The following is a 20171-nucleotide window of genomic DNA, read 5'->3' as shown; positions in this document are numbered from 1 at the left end:
CAATAGACCAAGAACAAGCTCTGAAATTTAGGCAGTAGTTATTAGCCTACCAAGAGAAAAGGCCCAGGACCGGATGGATTCACAGCTAAATTCTACCAGAAATACAAAAACAAGCTGGTACAATTCTTGCTGAACCAATTCCAAACAATTGAAAAAAAGGACTCCTCCCTAACTCATTTTATGAGGCCAGCATCATCCTGATACCAAAACCAGAAAGAGACACAACAAAAAAAGAAAACTTCAGGCCAATATCCCTAATGAACATCAATGTGAAAATTCTCAATAAAATACTTCCAAACTGAATCCAGCAGCAGATCAAAAAACTTATCCACCATGACCAAGTCAGCTTCATTGCTGGAATGCAAGGTTAGTTCAACATATGCAAATCAATAAATGAAAGTCATCACATAAACAGAACCACGACAACAACCACATGATTATCTCAACAGATGAAGAAAAGACCTTTTAAAAATTCAACATCCCTTCATGTTAAAAATTCTCAATTTTATTGGAATTTTTATTGATGGAACATATCTCCAAGTAATAAGATCTATTCATGACAATGCTATAGCCAATATCATAATGAATGGGCAAAAGCTGGAAGCATTCCCTTTGAAAATCAGTGCAAGGCAAGGATGCCCTCTCTCACCACTCCTATTCAACATAGTATTGGAGGTTCTGGCGAGGAAAATCAGGAAACAGAAAGAAATAAAATGTATCCAAATAGGGAGAGAGGAAGTCAAGTTGTCTCTATTTGCAGATGACATTATTTTATATTTAGAAAACCCCATATTTCAGCCCAGAAACTTTTTGAATTGATAAGCAACTTCAGCAAAGTCTCAGAATACAAAATCAATATGCAAAAATCACAAGCATACTTTTACACAAACAATAGGCAAGCAGAGAGCCAAATCATGAATGAATGAATTCCCATTCAGAATCACAATGAAGAGAATAAAATACCTAGGAATACAGCTAATGTGGGATATAAAAGACTTCTTCAAGGAGAATTATAAACCTCTGCTCAAGGAAATAAGAGAGGAAAAATACAAATGGAAAAACATTTCATCCTAATGGGTAAGAAGAATGAATATCATGAAAATGGCCATTCTGCCCAAAGCAATTTACAGATTCAGTGCTATTCCCATCAAACTACCATTGACCTTCTTCACAGAAATAGAAAAAACTACTTTAAATTTCATATGGAACAAAAAAGACCACTCATAGCATAGCCAAGACAATGCTAAGCAAAAAGAACCAATCTGGAGGCATCATGCTGCCTGACAAATCTGACAGAAACAACCAATGGGGAAAGGATTTCCTATTTATAAATGGGTGCAGCAAACCACCATGGCATGTGTATACCTATGTAACAAACCTGCACTTTCTGCCCATGTATCCCAGAACTTAAAGTATAATGAAATAATAATTGGGAGGCTGAGGCAGGTAGATCACAAAGTCAGGAGTTTGAGACCAGCCTGGCCAACATGGTGAAACTCCCTCTCCAATAAAACTATAAAAATCAGCTGGGCATGGTGGCAGGCACCTGTAATCCCAGCTACTCAGGAGGCTGAGGCAGGACAATTGCTTGAAACTGGAAGGTGGAGTTTGCAGTGAGCTGAGATCATGGCACTGCACTCTAGCCTAGGCAACAAGAGCGAAACTCCATCTCAAAAGAAAAATAAACAAATAAAATCATATAATTTTAAAAATTCTAAACAAATGAGACGTCAAACATGACACAAAATAATGAAAGTCATGTATTGCAAACACATAGCTAACAGAGAAATGTTGAATGCATTTCCCTTAAGAATAAAAACAAAACAAAGATATCCACTTTCAGCACTATTATTCAACATCATAGTGGAATTCCTAGTAAAAGCCATCTAGCCATACAAAGAAATAAAGGTCATACAAATTGGAAAAGAAGAAATCAAACTCTTTCTTTTGGCTGATCATATAATTTTATCTACCCATCTGACAAAAATCCTAAAGAATCTTCCAGAAGACTCCTAGAATTGATAATACAATAAAAGTGAGAGGAGGTAGTTTTAGGTAGATAGCAATGAAAGCATTCTCAGAGAGCCCTCAACTCACATGTCAGTGCTTCATTTCCAAATGTCATAAAAAGCATCTTGGGGGAAAAAAATCAAGCTGCAGGTACTGGAAAGGGAATGAGCAGAGAGGGTTGTATTGGAGACATGCCAGTGGCTCCACAGATACGAGAATTTCCAACCTATTCAGATAAAAACTTGCATAAACCTCTGGCTCACTCATGTAAGGGAACAAGGCCTGACATAGAAATGCATTTCTGATTGGTCCCAGGCCAGGTTCTCAGTCCCATAATTTCTCTGAATCACATGATTTCCAAGACAGTCCGCAGACTAAACACATCCCCTTTTCTTCCCAGTTCATAAAAACACACTGGACCCCAATTTCAGAGGGGGAAAATCATTCTAGCCCCCTTTTCAGGTGGTGGAGAACTTTCTTCTTTCACTTATTAAACTTTTGCTCCAACATCACCCTGTGTCCATGTTCCTTAATCATCTTGGATATAGGACAAAAAACTCTGGGTATTATCCCAGACAATGATAGACTGTTACATCTTGGTGCATTGTTAAAACTGCAACAATTCTGGTGTGTTGACCAGAAAAAAGGGAATTCATAAGAAGGTTGACTAAAGAGTAGACTCTTAACCCTTTACTTTCACTTCAAAGGCTTCTTGTCCTGAGTTTTGTGGTTTTTTGTGGTTTTTTTGTTTTTGTTTTCCCCACGAGCAACTTTGGGAATGTTTGCTGTGTTCTAATCCAGTTTCCTTTCACAGAAGAACTGTCATCACTTGGGACTGGAAGGAGGTTTTAGGGCAACTGAAGGTTTCTGGCTGAAGCTACATCTCAGTGTTACCTAAAGGTCCTTGGAGTAACTCCAGTCCCCAACAGCCTGAGAAATGTCAGAAACAGAACCTTCAGACTTTTTCTATTGCATTTTGTTTCTTTTCCCAGCAATCCTGTCTGCTATCCCTTCTTTGTATATAATATTGTGGGTGTTTTTACACCCTGAGGATGCAGACTTGTTGGGTAAAGTCAGCAAGTGCCTTAGTAATCAGGAATGTAAAAGAATTGCTGTTTTGTGATTTGCTTGAGACAGGGGGACTTCAGGATTTCAGTCTAAACTTTCTAGTAAGTGCTTTTTCTCCCTCATAACAGACATTCATGGCACTGTACAAAGGTGAATACCTGCTTTCCCTTTAACTTGCTTAAATGGAAGTGAATACCAACCACACTTTCCATTTAAGTTGTTTGTTTCCTCCATGGAAAAGCTCAGCACTGCCCAATGAAGAGAAAAAGTTCCTTTATGACGCAAGTTAATTTTCTTCTACTGGGAGGGATATTATGGGGACAGCCTATGAAACTCCAAACCTCTCTTTTTCACTTCTGCCTGTAAAGAATTTGAAGTCAGAGTTTTTAACCTAGCATGCTTAACCCTACAGCACCACCTAGTGGGATGGGATTTTTCTCCATGGGGAGTCTTGTCAGCCTGTTGCCCCAAACCTGTAATTTTCCAATTCTTTTCTTTTTTGTGTTCCTCTATCAGTGATCAGGCCCCATGTCCTATCAGTAGACAGAGAAACTCCACTTTCAACAGGGGCAAGAAAGCCATCCTGATAAAACAGATCTTAGCTTTGATACTGTCCCCATCAAAGCAGGGGCAGCCATTCAATCCTTACACTGTTTTGAGGTACCTGTTTAACATTGAATTACATTGGAATTTTTTAAAAGAATTTTATGTTTGGAAGTTAATCAGTTTCATTCTATAAAATTCCAACTTTTCTCTGGGTCCATAGCAAGGGAAGTCAGAGATACTAATAGAACACTCCCTCCATTAAAGAGACTTGCCCAATTTTAACTACTACATAATTTCTCCAAGATCTCTAGAGCACCTGGGGAGCCTTTTGAGCTGAGTGGGTCTAGGAATCCAGCAGGGCAGAAGCCTAGGGTTTTGAGCAGGTAAGCATAAACAAATCCTGCCAATTAACTTCTCCATTCACATTTGTATCCATGTGGGGTGATACATATGGCAGTCACCAGGATCCAGAGAAGAAAAGGAAGGAAGAGAAGTGGGAATGCCCTTTGTCTCTTTCCCTCAATGCTGGGACACAAAAGGAAGGAAGATGACTGAGGGATGCCTTGTCTTCCCCTCTTTTTTCTAGATGGGTAACAACCCATCTACAATCTGCACTCCCATTGAGTGCATTCTGAATCATGGGAACTCTTTCACCCTGAGACTCTGAAAAGAAAATGGCTTATATTCTATCACACAAAGGCATGGCCACTTTATTGACAGAAGGCCTGGCCTCCTCAGGGACACATGAATTATAGCACTATCCAACAACTAGATCTTTCTTTGCCCTTCAGGACAGCCCAGATCTTTGTAAGCATTGTAAAATTAGCTCTGCCCTCATGGAAGCCATATCAGGCAAGCCTACAAAAGATAGTTCCCCAAAGTCAAATAGACAAATCCCTGGGTAACCCTCAAATGTGACTTCTGAGTGCCCTACCTGCCCCACTTATTTAAGGCTCCTAATAGCCAAATCATTAGCTCCTCTGGTTGTATGACTCAAAAAATTCCCAACTTCACTGTTGCCTACAAGAAATGCCCAATGGCCGTGGTGCCACTAGAGTCTTGTAAAAGAAAAACTTCAGCCAAATTAAATTTAAAGGAGTTTAATTAAGTAATTATGGATTTACCAATCAGGCAGCCCTGACAATCACAGGAGATTCAGAGACTCCAGGAGTGCCTCATGATCAGAACAAATTAATAGACAAAAAGTAAAGTGGTGTACAGGAATTGGAAGTGAGGTATAGAGACAACAAGATTGGTTACAGCTTGGTGTTTGCCTTATTTGAATACAGCTTGAACATTTAGAAGTCTATGAGTGGTTGAAGTATGGTGACTGGGATTGGACAACACTCAGCTATTCTTACAGGTACATATTATTGAGTTAGGTTTTCAATTTTGTCTGACTATTAAGCTAGGTTACAGTTCATCCACAAAGACTCAAATATAGAAGTACAGAGTCCTTCTCAGGCCACATTTGTTTGCTTTAGCAATTACCCCTTTTGGCCATTTTCTCAATTTTGAGAGACTCACCAAAACCTTAGTCATCGATGTTACCATCAGGATTGTAAATGTACTTACATGGTTTTGAAACCCACTGGGAGACAGTAGGACAGTGAGTTTTGCAAGGAGAGAATAAGGTCTCAGCAGAGAGTACCTCCTTATGCTGAAACATCCTGTTTACAGAAGAAAAACAAACATAGTCTGTTCTACGATCTCTGTTTTCTTAAATTGTTGGTCTGATTATGTCACATTTAGCATGTGTTACTCCATTTTAGTTTCATTTGGCTTGCTTGGGCCTACTGCATGAGCTCAGTCCAAAATTATGACCTCCCATAATTTAATTTAAAATAATTCCCCCTTTTTAGTCAGATTCTCATTTAGATGAGAGTGTGACCAAAATTTAGGGCCTCAGTGCCACTCTCAGTTACCATCACTTTGGGTTTCCAGTCTCAGCATGTCATTGATAGATTACAGTGCACTCATGGTCACACATTTCTTTCAGCTTTTGTTATTCCAGTTGGAGAGAGACCATTTGATGATCTAGAGATAGCTGCATGAAAACACTTAAAACCTTTGAGAGAATACACACACCAGGAAGACTATGATGACTATTGGAAGGATAATACCAAGAGTTTGGAGTATGCTCCTTACCCAGGGTCCCCATAAACCAAACTCATAAATTTAAACAGATTAAAGAATGAGCTAGGTGGAGCCAAGATGGCCAAATAGGAACACCTCCAGCCTACAGCTCCCAGTGTGAGCGACGCAGAAGACAGGTAATTTCTGCATTTCCATCTGAGGTACCGGGTTCATCTCACTAGGGAGTGCCAGACAGTGGGTGCAGGACAGTGAGTGCAGCACACCATGCACTAGCCAAAGCAGGGCAAGGCATTGCCTCACTTGGGAAGTGTAAGGGGTCAGGGAGTTCCCTTTCCTAGTCAAAGAAAGGGGTGACAGATGGCACCTGAAAAATTGGGTCACACCCACCCTAATGCTGCACTTTTCCAACCGGCTTAAAAAACGGCACAACAGGAGATTATATCCAGCACCTGGCTCGGAGGGTCCTATGCCCACGGAGTCTCTCTGATTGCTAGCACAGCAGTCTGATATCAAACTGCAAAGTGTCAGTGAGGCTGGGGGAGGGGCACCTGCCATTGCCCAGGCTTGATTAGGCAAGCAAAGCAGCTGGGAAGCTCGAACTGGGTGGAGCCCATCACAGCTCAAGGAGACCTGACTGCCTCTGTAGGCTCCACCTCTGGGGGCAGGGCACAGACAAACAAAAAGACAGCAGTAACCTCTACAGACTTAAATGTCCCTGTCTGACAGCTTTGAAGAGAGTAGTGGTTCTCCCAGCACACAGCTGGAGATCTGAGAACAGGCAGACTGCCTCCTCAAGTGGGTCCCTAACCCCCGAGCAGCCTAACTGGGAGGCACCCCCTGAGTAGGGGCAGACTGACACCTCAAATGGCCAGGTACTCCTCTGAGACAAAACTTCCAGAGGAACGACCAGGCAGCAGCATTTGCAGATCACCAATATCCACTATTCTACAGCTACCACTGTTCTACAGCCACCACTGTTCTGCAGCCACTGCTGCTGACACCTAGGCAAACAGGGTCTGAAGTGGACCTCTAGAAAACTCCAACAGACCTGCAGCTGAGGGTCCTGTCTGTTAGAAGGAAAACTAACAAACAGAAAGGACATCCACACCAAAAACCCATCTGCACGTCACCATCATCAAATACCAAGAATAGATAAAACCACAAAGATGGGGAAAAAACAGAGCAGAAAAACTGGAAACTCTAAAAAGCAGACTGCCTCTCCTCCTCCAAAGGAATGCAGCTCCTCACCATCAATGGAACAAAGCTGGACAGAGAATGACTTTGACAAGTTGAGAGAAGAAGGCTTCAGACGATCAAACTACTTTGAGCTACAGGAGGAAATTCAAACCAATGGCAAAGAAGTTTAAAACTTTGAAAAAAATTAGATGAATGGATAACTAGAATTACCAATGCACTGAAGTCCTTAAAGGACCTGATGGAGCTGAAAGCCAAGGCTTGAGAACTACATGAAGAATGCAGAAACCTCAGGAGCTGATGCAATCAACTGGAAGAAAGAATATCAGTGATGGAAGATGAAATGAATGAAATGAAGAGAGAAGGGAAGTTTAGAGAAAAAAGAATGAAAAGAAATGAACAAAGCCTCCAAGAAATATGGAACTATGTGAAAAGACCAAATGTATGTCTGATTGGTGTACCTGACAGTGACAGGGAGAATGGAACCAAGTTGGAAAACACTCCTCAGAATATTATCCAGGAGAACTTCCCCAATCTAGCAAAGCAGGCCAACATTCAGATTCAGGAAATACAGAGAACGCCACAAAGATACTCCTCGAGAAGAGGAACCCCAAGACACATAATTGTCAGATTCATCAAAGTTGAAATGAAGGAAAAAATGTTAAGGGCAGCTGGAGAGAAAGGCCGGGTTACCCACAAAGGGAAGCCCATCAGACTAACAGTGGATCTCTCGGCAGAAACTCTCCAAGCCAGAAGACAGTGGGAGCCAATATTCAACATTCTTAAAGAAAAGAATTTTCAACCCAGAATTTCATATCCAGCCAAACGAAGCTTCATAAGTGAAGGAGAAATAAAATCCTTTACAAACAAGCAAATGCTGACAGATTTTGTAGCCACCAGACCTGCCCTAAAAGAGCTCCTGAAGGAAGCACTAAACATGGAAAGGAACAACTGGTACCAGCAACTGCAAAAAAATGCAAAATTGTAAAGACCATCAAGGCTAGAAAGAAACTGCATCAACTAACAAGCAAAATAACCAGCTAACATCATAATGACAGGATCAAATTCACACATAACAATATTAACCTTAAATGTAAATGGGCTATATGCTCCAGTTAAGAGACACAGACTGGCAAATCGGATAAAGAGTCAAGACCCATTAGTGTGCTGTATTCAGGAAACCCATCTCACATGCAGAAACACACATAGGCTCAAAATAAAGGAATGGAGGAAGATCTACCAAGCAAATGGAAAACAAAAAAAGGCAAGGGTTGCAATCCTAGTCTCTAATAAAACAGACTTTAAACCAACAAAGATCAAAGGAGACAAAGAAGGCCATTATATAATGTTAAAGGGATCAATTCAACAAGAAGGGCTAACTATCCTAAATATATATGCACCCAATACAGGAGCACCCAGATTCATAAAGCAAGTCCTTAGAGACCTACAAAGAGACTTAGACTTCCACACAATAATAGTGGAGACTTTAAGACCCCAGTGTCAATATTAGACAAATCAATGAGATAGAAAGTTAACAAGGATATCCAGGAATTGAATTCAGCTCTGCACCAAGCAGACTTAATAGACATCCACAGAACTCTCCACCTCAAATCAACAGAATATACATTCTTCTCAGCACCACATTGCACTTATTCCAAAATGGACCACATGGTTGGAAGCAAACCACTCCTCAGCAAATGTAAAAGAAAAGAAATTATAACAAACTGTCTCTCAGACCACAGTGCAATCAAACTAGAACTCAGGATTAAGAAACTCACTCAAAACCACTCAACTACATGGAAACTGAACAACCCACTCTTGAATGACTACTGGGTAGATAACGAAATTAAGGCAGAAATAAAGATGTTCTTTGAAACCAATGAGAACAAAGACACAACATACCAGAATCTCTGGGGCACATTCAAAGCAGTGTGTAGATGGAAATTTATAGCACTAAATGCCCACAAGAGAAAGCAGGAAAGATCTAAAATTGACACCCTAACATCACAATTAAAAGAACTAGAGAAACAAGAGCAAAAACATTCAAAACTAGCAGAGGGCTAGAAATAACTAAGATCAGAGCAGAACTGAAGGAAATAGAGACACAAAAAACCCTTCAAAAAATCAGTGAATACAGGAGCTGCTTTTTTAAAAAGATCAACAAAATTGATAGACCGCTAGCAAGACTAATAAAGAAGAAAAGAGAGAACAACCAAATAGTTGCAATAAAAAATGATAAAGGGGATATCACCACCGATCCCACAGAAATACAAACTACCATCAGAGAATACTATAAACACCTCTATGCAAATAAACTAGAAAATCTAGAAGAAACGGATAAATTCCTGGACACATACACCCTCTCAAAACTAAACCAGGAAAAAGTTGAATCTCTGAATAGACCAATAACAGGATTTGAAATTGAGGCAATAATTAATAGCTTACCAACAAAAACAAGTCCAGGACCAGATGGATTCACAGCCAAATTCTACCAGAGGTACAAGGAGGAGCTCGTACCATTCCTTCTGAAACCATTCCAATCAATAGAAAAAGAGGGAATCCTCCCTCTCATTTTATGAGGTCAGCATCATTCTAATACCAAAGCCTGGCAGAGAAACAACAAAAAAAGAGAATTTTAGACCAATATCCCTGATAAACATCATGCAAAAATCCTCACTAAAATACTCACAAACCAACTCCAGCAGCATATCAAAAAGCTTATCCACCATAACCAAGTGGGCTTCATCCCTGGGATGCAAGACTGGTTCAACATATGCAAATCAATAAATGTAGTCCAGCATATAAACAAAATCAAAGACAAAAACCACATGATTATCTCAATAGATGCAGAAAAGGCCTTTGACAAAATTCAACAACACTTAATGCTAAAAACTCTCAATAAATTAGGTATTGATGGGACATATCTCAAAATAATAAGAGTGACCTATGACAAACCCACAGCCAATATCATACTGAATGGGCAAAAACTGGAAGCATTCCCTTTGAAAACTGGCACAAGACAAGGATGCCCTCTCTCACCACTCCTATTCAACATAGTGTTGGAAATTCTGCCCAGGGCAATCAGGCAGGAGAAGGAAATAAAGGGCATTCAATCAGGAAAAGAGGAAGTCAAGTTGTCCCTGTTTGCAGATGACATGATTGTATATCTAGAAATCCCATTGCCTCAGACCAAAATCTCCTTAAGCTGATAAGCAACTTCAGCAAAGTCTCAGGATACAAAATCAATGTGCAAAAATCACAAGCATTCTTATACATCAATAACAGCCAAACAGAGAGCCAAATCATGAGTGAACTCCCATTCACAATTGCTTCAAAGAAAATAAAATGCCTAGGCATCCAACTTACAAGGGATGTGAAGGACCTCTTCAAGGAGAACTGCAAACCACTGCTCAAGGAAACAAAAGAGGACAAAAACAAATGGAAAAACGTTCCATTCTCATGGGTAGGAAGAATCAATATCATGAAAATGGTCATACTGCCCAAGGTAATTTATAGATTCAATGCCATCCCCATCAAGCTACCAATGACTTTCTTCACAGAATTGGGAAAAACTACTTTAAAGTTCATATGTAACCAAAAAAGAGCCTACATTGCCAAGTCAATCCTAAGCCAAAAGAACAAAGCCGGATGCATCATGCTACCTGACTTCAAACTAAACTACAAGGCTACAGTAACCAAAACAGCATGGTACTGGTACCAAAACACAGATATAGACCAATGGAACAGAACAGAGCCCTCAGAAATAATGCCACATATCTACAGTTATCTGATCTTTGACAAACCTAACAAAAACAAGAAATGAAGAAAAGATTCCCTATTTAATAAATGGTGCTGGGAAAACTGGCTAGCCATATGTAGAAAGCTGAAACTGGATCCCTTCCTTACACCCTATACAAAAATTAATTCAAGATGGATTAAAGGCTTACGTGTTAGACCTAAGACCATAAAAGCCCTAGAAGAAAACCTAGGCAATACCATTCAGGACATAGTCATGGGCAAGGACTTCATGTCTAAAACACCAAAAGCAATGGCAACTGAAGCCAAAATTGACAAATGGGATCTAATTAAACTAAAGAACTTCTGTACTGCAAAAGAAACTACCATCAGAATGAACAGGCAGCTTACAGAATGGGAGAAAATTTTCACAACCTAATCATCTGACAAAGGGCTAGTATCGAGAATCTACAATGAACTCAAACAAATTTACAAGAAAAAAACAAACAACCCCATCAAAAAGTGGGAGAAGGATATGAACAGACACTTCTCAAAAGAAGATGTTTATGCAACCAAGAAACACATGAAAAAATGCTCTTCATCACTGGCCATCAGAGAAATGCAAATCAAAACCACAATGAGATACCATCTGACACCTGTTAGAATGGTGATCATTAAAAAGTCAGGAAACAACAGGTGCTGGAGAGGATGTGGAGAAATAGGAACACTTTTACACTGTTGGTGGGACTGTAAATTAGTTCAACCATTGTGGAAGTTGGTGTGGCTATTCCTCAGGGATCTAGAACTAGAAATACCATTTGACCCAGCCATCCCATTACTGCATATATACCCAAAGGATTATAAATGATGCTGCTATAAAGACACATGCACATGTATGTTTATTGCGGCACTATTCACAGTAGCAAAGACTTGGAACCAACCCAAATGTCCAACAATGATAGACTGGATTAAGAAAATGTGGCACATATACACCATGGAATATTATGCAGCCATAAAAAATGATGAGTTCATGTCCTTTGTAGGGACATGGATGAAGCTGGAAAGCATCCTTCTCAGCAAACTATCAGAAGGACAAAAAACCAAACACTGCATGTTCACACTCACTGGTGGGAAAAGAACAATGAGAACACATGGACACAAGAAGGGGAACATTACACAACGAGGACTGTTGTGGGGTTGGGGGAGGGGAGAGGGATAGCATTAGGAGATATACCTAAGGCTAAATGACGAGTTAATGTTTGAAGCACACCAACATGGCACATGTATACATATGTCACAAACCTGTTGTGACATGTTGTGCACATGTACCCTAAAACTTAAACTATAATAATAATAAAATAAAATAATAAAAAATAATAAAAATAATAAAATAAAATAAAGACATCCCTGGGAAAACATATGGCAAAATGATTACACCATGGTGTATTACACTTGGAATGTCTAAAGCCAAAGTGAAAGAAATAATTTTAAAATTAGCAAAGAAAAATGTATAGTCATTTATAAAGAACACTTTATCCAACTAACAGATTTATTGGCAGAAATCTTACAGTACATACAAATAAATATGGCATTTTCTTTTAAAAGAAAAACAAACTGTCAACCCCAAATTTTATATCCTGCCAAATAAGCTTCATAAATAAAGAAGAAATAAAGTATTTCCCAGACAAGCAGGCATTGAAGGAATATGTCACCACTACACTGACCGTATAAAATAATGGCAAAACAATTTTTAAACACAGAAATGAAAGATTGTATTCACCATGACAAAAACACATATTAATATAAAACTCACACATCTTATAAAACAATCACACAAATGAGGAAAAGAGGGGAATCAAATGGCAACACCACAGAATTTCATAAAGCTGAAAAGCCAAAGGTCAAGAAAAAGTAAGAAACAAAGAATTTATAAAGCATTGTGAAAATTACAAATAAGACAGAAAGAAAGTCTCACATATAAATATTAATCTGGACATAAATGAACTAAACACTCCACTTGAAAGATAGATATCAGAGGAAGGTGGAGCAAGATGGCAAAATAAAAAGGTCCACCAATCATCCCCCTTGAGAACAAACCAAGTTAACACCTATCTACAAAGAAAAAATATCTTCATAAGAATCAAAAATCAAGTGTACACTCACAGTACCTGGTTTTAAGTTCATATTGGTGAAGGAGGCAATGAAGGGACAGAAAACAGTCCTGAATTACCCATGCTACTCCTCCAACACCACCCCCAAGGAAGAGTCTGTGTGATGTGAAGAGCATCTCTGGGCACTGGCAGTTGGAAAACACTGCAGTTGGAGAGCAACGAAGTCAGTGCTGTCCTGTTAGAGCAAAAAGGAAAACCAAACCAAACTTAGTTTATGCCCACCCACAAAGGGAGAATTTAAATGAGCTCTAGACAGAGGGAAATTGCCAATCTCAGTAGTATAAACTTCAGTTCCTGCAAACCTCACTACTGCAGACTACAGCATGGCTCTGTCTCCAAATAAACTTGAAAGGCAGTCTAAATCATAAGAATAGAAATACTTAGATGAGTCCTAATGCTGAATTAGGCCCAAAGACAGTGGACCTGAGGGGGGGCACATGACATACTGAGGCAGGATCTGGACCAGCCAAAAGAGTGCTGGCATCATCCCTCCCATAACACCAGGTACACTGCTTGTGGTTCCAAAAGACACCACTTCCTTCTGTTTGAAGACAGAGGAAAAAGTGGGGAGGACTTTGTCTTGCATCTAGGACAGCATCCCAGCCATATTAGGATAGGGCACTAGTCACAGAATAGTAAGGCTCCTGTTCCAGGCCCTAGCTCCTAGATAACATTTCCAGACACACCACTGCTGTGAAGGAAAGGACTCAATTCCAGCAGCATTCACCACCTGCTTACTGAAGAGCCCCTGGATCCTGAATAACCAGCAGTGATACCCAGGTACTATGTCAAGAAACTTGGGTGAAGCTCTGAGACTTGCTGGCTTCCGGTGAGATACGTCACAAAACCACCTGTGGTGGCTATGGAAGAAATCTCTTTCTGCTTGAAGAAAAGCAGAGCACAAAGCAAAGGAAACTTTGTCTTCCACGATATGTACCAGCATGGCACTGGAGGATAGAGTACCAACTGGGGTTTGGGAGCTCTCAGTTCCAGGACTTGACCCTTGGATAGTGTTTCTGGGCCTTCCCTGGGCCAGAGGGGAGCCCACTGTGCTGAATGGTGAACCCCAGGCCAGGGAGCATCACCACAAGCTGACTTAAGAGACCTTGAGTTAAGGGAACATTGGTTGTAGTCTGGTGGTATTCCTCATGTTCTGGTGTGGTAGTGGACACAAGGTCAGGCTCCTCTGCCTTTGGAAAGGAGAGGGAAGAGGGAAGGACAGTGTCTTGTGGTTTGAATGCCAGCCCAGCCTAAATACCTAGTCTGTGATGCCCAGATGGCACTTCCAGACTCATTTGGAGCTTAGTGGACTCACCATGCTAAAGGGAAGAACACAGGTCTGATGGACTTTGCCACCTGCTGATTGTAGAGCCTCAAGACCTTGAGCAAACATAGGCAGTAGCTAGAGAGTGGTTATAGCAGGCCTTGGGAGAGACACACTGCTGTTCTGACTTCACATTTTACCAAACACAGTCATAGTGGTAGTAGCCACATGGATGTTTGGGTTACTCCAACCCCAGCTTTAAAAGAACAGAAAGACAATACTATATTTGGGAGAAAGTAAGAAAAGGAAACAAGAGTTTCTTCCTGGTAATCCAAATAATTTTTAGGATCTTTCCCAGGACAATCCAGGCAGCACCTACATAAGTCTGCAAGGACCACAGTGTTACTGGTGCCCTCTAAAGCAGATACAGCTTAGATTACAACAATCAAGTCATATCAAATATCTAAGAAGCCTTCCCAAGAATGATGGCCACAAATAACCTGAGAGAGTGAAGACTATAATAAATACCTAATCTTTCAATGCCTAGACACCTAAGAACATCTACTAGCATTTACTAGCATCAACACCATCTACATAACATGACCTCACCAAATGAACTAAATAAGCATCCAGGGACAAACTCTTGATAAAAAGAGATATGAGACTCCAATCAAAAGATATAGACAGGGCAAATTGATGAAGAAACAAAACCCACTTCTCAGTTGACTACATTAACCTTCTTCACCAGTAAAAACACACATAGATTGAAAATTAAAAAATGGAAAAGGATATTCCATGCCAATGGAAACCGAAAAAGAGCAAGAGTTGTTATATCAGACAAAATAGATTTCAAGACAAAAACTATACGAAGAAACAAAGTTACTATTTAACGCGAAAGGGGTCACTTCATCAGCAAGAGGACATAACAATTTTAAATATATATGCACCCAACACTGCAGCATACAGATAAAGGAAATATTATTAGAGCTAGAAAGAGAGATAGGCTCCAATACAATAATAAGTGGAGACTTCAACAACTCACTTCCAGTATTGGACATATCTTCCAGAAAGAGGTCAACAGAGAAACATCAGATTTAATATGCACTATACCAAATAAATCTAATAAATTGCCAAATATTTTACCCAAGAGCTACAGAATACACATTTTTTTCCTCAGCACATAGACCATTCTCAATGAAAAGCCATATGTTAGGTCACAAAATAAGTCATAAAACATTAAAAACTAGAAATAATATCAAGTATCTTCTCTGACAAAGATGGGGAGAAACCAGAGCAGAAAAGCTGGAAATTCTAAAAACCAGAGCACTTCTTCTCCAAAAGAATGCAGCTCCTCACCAGCAATGGAACAAATGTGGACAGAGAATGACTTTGACAAATTGAGAGAAGAAGGATTCAGATGATCAAACTTCTCCGAGCTAAAGAAGGATGTTCAAACCCATCACAAAGCTAAAAACCTTGAAAAAAGATTAGATGAATGGTTAACTAGAATAAACACCATAAAGAATACCTTAAATGACCTAATGGAGCTGAAAACTATGGCATGAGAACTATGTGATGCATGCACAAGCTTCAGTAGCCAATTCAATCAAGTACAAGAAAGGGTATCAGTGATTGAAGATCAAATGAATGAAATGAAGTGAGAAGAGAAGTTTAGAGAAAAAAAGAGTTAAAAGAAATGTACAAAGCCTCCAAGAAATAGGGGACCATGCAAAAAGACCAAATCTACATCTGATTGGTGTACCTGGAAGTGATGGGGACAATGGAACCAAGTTGGAAAACACTCTTCAGAATATTATCCAGGAGAACGTCCCCCACCTAGCAAGGCAGACCAACATTCAAATTCAGGAAATACAGAGAATGTCACAAAGAGACATCATACCAATCTTTACATTTTTAATGTTCTGGTTCCAGGTACTTTTCTTCTCTACCCCTAGACTAATGAAAAATGATTTTACCCTTTCTAATGAAAAAGGATTTGGGTTCATAGCAGGGAGTTGAGCCAAGGGACTCAGGACTTTTAGTCAATCTTTTTCTTTACTTGGCTCAACACTTCCACAGGCAATGTCAGCTTTCTTGTTATAATATTTGACTTTTGATTTTTCCTAAATTTCTCCAGTCAGGGCAAATGTGGTTCCCTTTAATGTTGGGGGACCAGTAGGAGTTCTGTTTAGTCCAGCTAACCTTTGATAGTGCTGCAGAAACATTTGTTTTAACCTAATCATTTTTTATTTTATTTACTTCATCTCTTAACTCTTTTTCTGTTTAGGAAAAAAAAGTTCAGCTCACTGCCAGCACTCATTTAATTTTACATAAACATGCTCTTTGAGGCTGAAGCAAACCTGACTGATTTTCTTTGTGAAAATAAAATATAAGAACTCTCTATGGTGTTATTTCTAAACAGAACTTGTCTCTAATCCTAATGTAACAGAAATAGGTAAAATGATCATTATTTAATAATTTTTTTCATGTGGTAATTTCAAAGCATAGAATGACACAATGAAACATTACATTAATAAAAAATAGAAGATAATAATAATAAAAGACAATATATTTTCAGTTTTATAGTACTGAAAAACAATATTGATTTTGGAAATCTTGTCAAATATCAAAAGCTTAAAAAATTATTAAGTGATAAAATCCCAGGTCACTATAAATCATTTATTTAGCCAAAATGAAACTCAGAGATTTCAAAAAGGCCATAAAAATTTATTCATTGACAGAAGGAATACTTGGTGTTCCAAACAGCAAGATCAATAAAGACATCATGAGGCCAAATAAATAACTGTCTCCACTTTCTCCTTTCTTTTTTCTTGTAGCTTATTTAAATGGCAAGCAAACATCTTTTATTGTTTCTCAGTATTATACAAAAGTGTTTCTCAAAAGAGAAAACCAAACTCCATTTTAGAATCAGTGCATTGTTAATACTAAAGCTAATTTTTAATAAACCCTTTTAGTTAATTTGCCCATAAGGTAAAATTCCCATAAAGCCTTTATAACCCTATGAAGGAGCAGATCAGTGTTCCAAAAAACCATGTTATTCAGACACATATGCCCAGATTCTGACCCTGCATCAATTTATTAAAAAACTAAATAATACTGCTGCAGTATTCTTATTGAGCAGTTTGCAAGCCAGGGACCCACAAAGAGAAATGCCTCACCAAGGCCTTGCTTGGCCATGCTGGCATGACCTGGCTTGCTTATGTTGTAGCTCATACCTGAGTTCAGCAGTTCTCATGCTATTGTACCTCAACCAAGAAGAATGACAGCAAGCAGAACATTGGAGGTTGAGGAGGGCAGAGAAGAATTTTACTGAGTGATGAAAATGGCTTTCAGAAGAGAGAGGAGATGGGGGTGGTGATAATTCCCCTCTGTGGCTGGGTCTGGGGACCTTTATGGACCCAGAGTGGGAGTGCAGTCTGATTGGTTTATGAGTATGAAAAAAGTTTAAAGCAAAGACACCATTCAAAGATAACATGACAGTCGTGCCCATCTAACCTTTTTGGCATACTGATAAACCAATTTGGAAAGGGTAGGTATATGTAAAATAGGTGAAGAGTGGGGAGCAATCAAAGGAAAGCATGCCAGATAGGAAGACAAATTCTTAATCCAGTCTGAGGATTTAACTTGCAGTTTGGCTTTCAGGCTTTAAACTCTTTTCGGCTTGGAGATGGGGTTTTGCTGGGGACATACTTCTATCAGTCTAGGCATTTTTCTGATTTAGGTACATGTAAATGCCATTATGGGAATGAAGACCAATCTTAGCTGCTTCCTGCTGACAGGGAGACAGAAAGTTAACAAGGATATCCAGGAATTCAACTCAGCTCTTCACCAAGCAGAACTAATAGACATCTACAGGGCTCTCCACCCCAAATCAACAGAATATACATTCTTCTCAACACCATATCACACTTATTCCAAAATGGACCACATAGTTGGAAGTAAAGCTCTCCTCAGCAAATGTAAAAGAAGAGAAATTATAGTAAACTGTCTCTAAGACCACAGTGTAATCAAACTAGAACTCTGGATTAAGAAACTCACTCAAAACCGCTCAACTACATGGAAACTGAACAACCTGCTCCTGAATAACTGGGTACATAACAAAATGAAGGTAGAAATAAAGATGTTCTTTGAAATCAATGAGAACAAAGACACAACATATGAGAATCTGTGGGACACGTTTAAAGCAGTGTATAGAGGGAAATTTATAGCACTAAATGCCCACAAGAGAAAGCAAGAAAGATCTAAAATTGACTCCCTAACATCACAATTAAAAGAACTAGAGAAGCAAGAGTAAATGCATTCAAAACCTAGCAGAAGGCAAGAAATAACTAAAATTAGAGCAGAACTGAAGGAAATAGAGACAAAAAAAACCCTTCAAAAAATTAATGAATCAAGGAGCTGGTTTTTGAAAGGATCAACAAAATTCATAGACCGCTAGCAAGGCTAATAAAGAAGAAAAGAGAGAAGAATCAAATAGATGCAATAACAAATGATAAAGGGGATATCACCACTGATCCCACAGAAATACAAACTACCATCAGAGAATACTACAAACACCTCTACACAAATAAACTAGAAAATCTAGAAGAAATGGATGAATTCCTCGACACATTCACTCTCCAAGAATAAACCAGGAAGAAGTTGAATCTCTGAATAGACCAATAACAGGTTCTGAAATTGTGGCAATAATCAATAGCTTACCAACTAAAAAGAGTCCAGGACCAGATGGATTCACAGCCAAATTCTACCAGAGGTACAAGGAGGAGCTCGTACCATTCCTTCTGAAACTATTCCAATCAATAGAAAAAGAGGGAATCCTCCCTAACTCATTTTATGAGGCAGCATCATCCTGATACCAAAGCTGGGCATAGACACAACCAAAAAAGAGAATTTTAGACCAATATCCTTGATGAACATTGATGCAAAAATCCTCAATAAAATACTGGCAAACCGAATCCAGCAGCACATCAAAAAGCTTATCCACCATGATCAAGTAGGCTTCATCCCTGGGATGCAAGGCTGGTTCAATATACACAAATCAATAACTGTAATCTAGCATATAAACAGAACCAAAGACAAAAACCACATGATTATCTCAATAGATGCAGAAAAGGACTTGATAAAATTCAACAACACTTCATGCTAAAAACTCTCAATAAATTAGTTATTGATGGGATGTATCTCAAAATAATAAGAGCTATTTATGACAAACCCACAGCCAATATCATACTGAATGGGCAAAAAACTGGAAGTATTCCCTTTGAAAACTGGCACAAGACATGGATGCCCTCTTTCACCACTCCTATTCAACATAGTGTTGGAAGTTCTGGCCAGGGCAATTAGGCAGGAGAAGGAAATAATGGGTATTCCTGGCCATTATTTTTTCTGGCCATTTCTCTCTCTCTCTTCTCTTTGCAAATACCATGATACATATTCTGATATGCATGATTATGTCACATCACAGTTCCTCCAAGATTTGTTCATTTCTCTTCTTTCCTTTTTCTTTCAAGTCTTGATTTTCAGAAGGCATTATTATTTAAAACACAGGCCAATATAAATGGCTGCATTTATATTCTTTCCAAACAAAATGAAATAGAATGGTGCTATTCTGAGTTAACTCAATATTTAAAATGTCTTTTAAACAAAGATAATGTGGCTTTTCCCACTAGCTTATTTAGTTAGAAAAAGCACACATTTAAAAAGCTCGTGGAATTAAGTGGAATTAAGCTGGTGTGAGACTGATGCTCACTTATTGAGTGGGAGGAGGTTGGGAGGTAGACTGGATCCTGATCTAAATAATACTAAATATAAATGAGAATCATTATTCTATATTACATCCCACACATTTCCAATAAAATTTTTGTTAGCCACATACTAAATTATGTTAAATTTATCTCTATTGGAAAAAGCAGGTAAGCAGAAGGAATTGTTTTTAAAATGGGCTGTCTTACCTCTTTCTTGCTTCTTCAACTGCCAACTAAGTCCAGGTTGGTGTACCAACTTTGTTTTATGATGAAAATCAAACTTTCAGGAGCAGCAAAGAAGAAAAGGAAATAATATTGAAA

Source organism: Pongo abelii, chromosome Y (assembly GCF_028885655.2).
Source record: "Pongo abelii isolate AG06213 chromosome Y, NHGRI_mPonAbe1-v2.0_pri, whole genome shotgun sequence".
NCBI classification, from domain to species: domain Eukaryota; kingdom Metazoa; phylum Chordata; class Mammalia; order Primates; family Hominidae; genus Pongo; species Pongo abelii.
Note: the sequence above shows the minus strand (reverse complement) of the source record.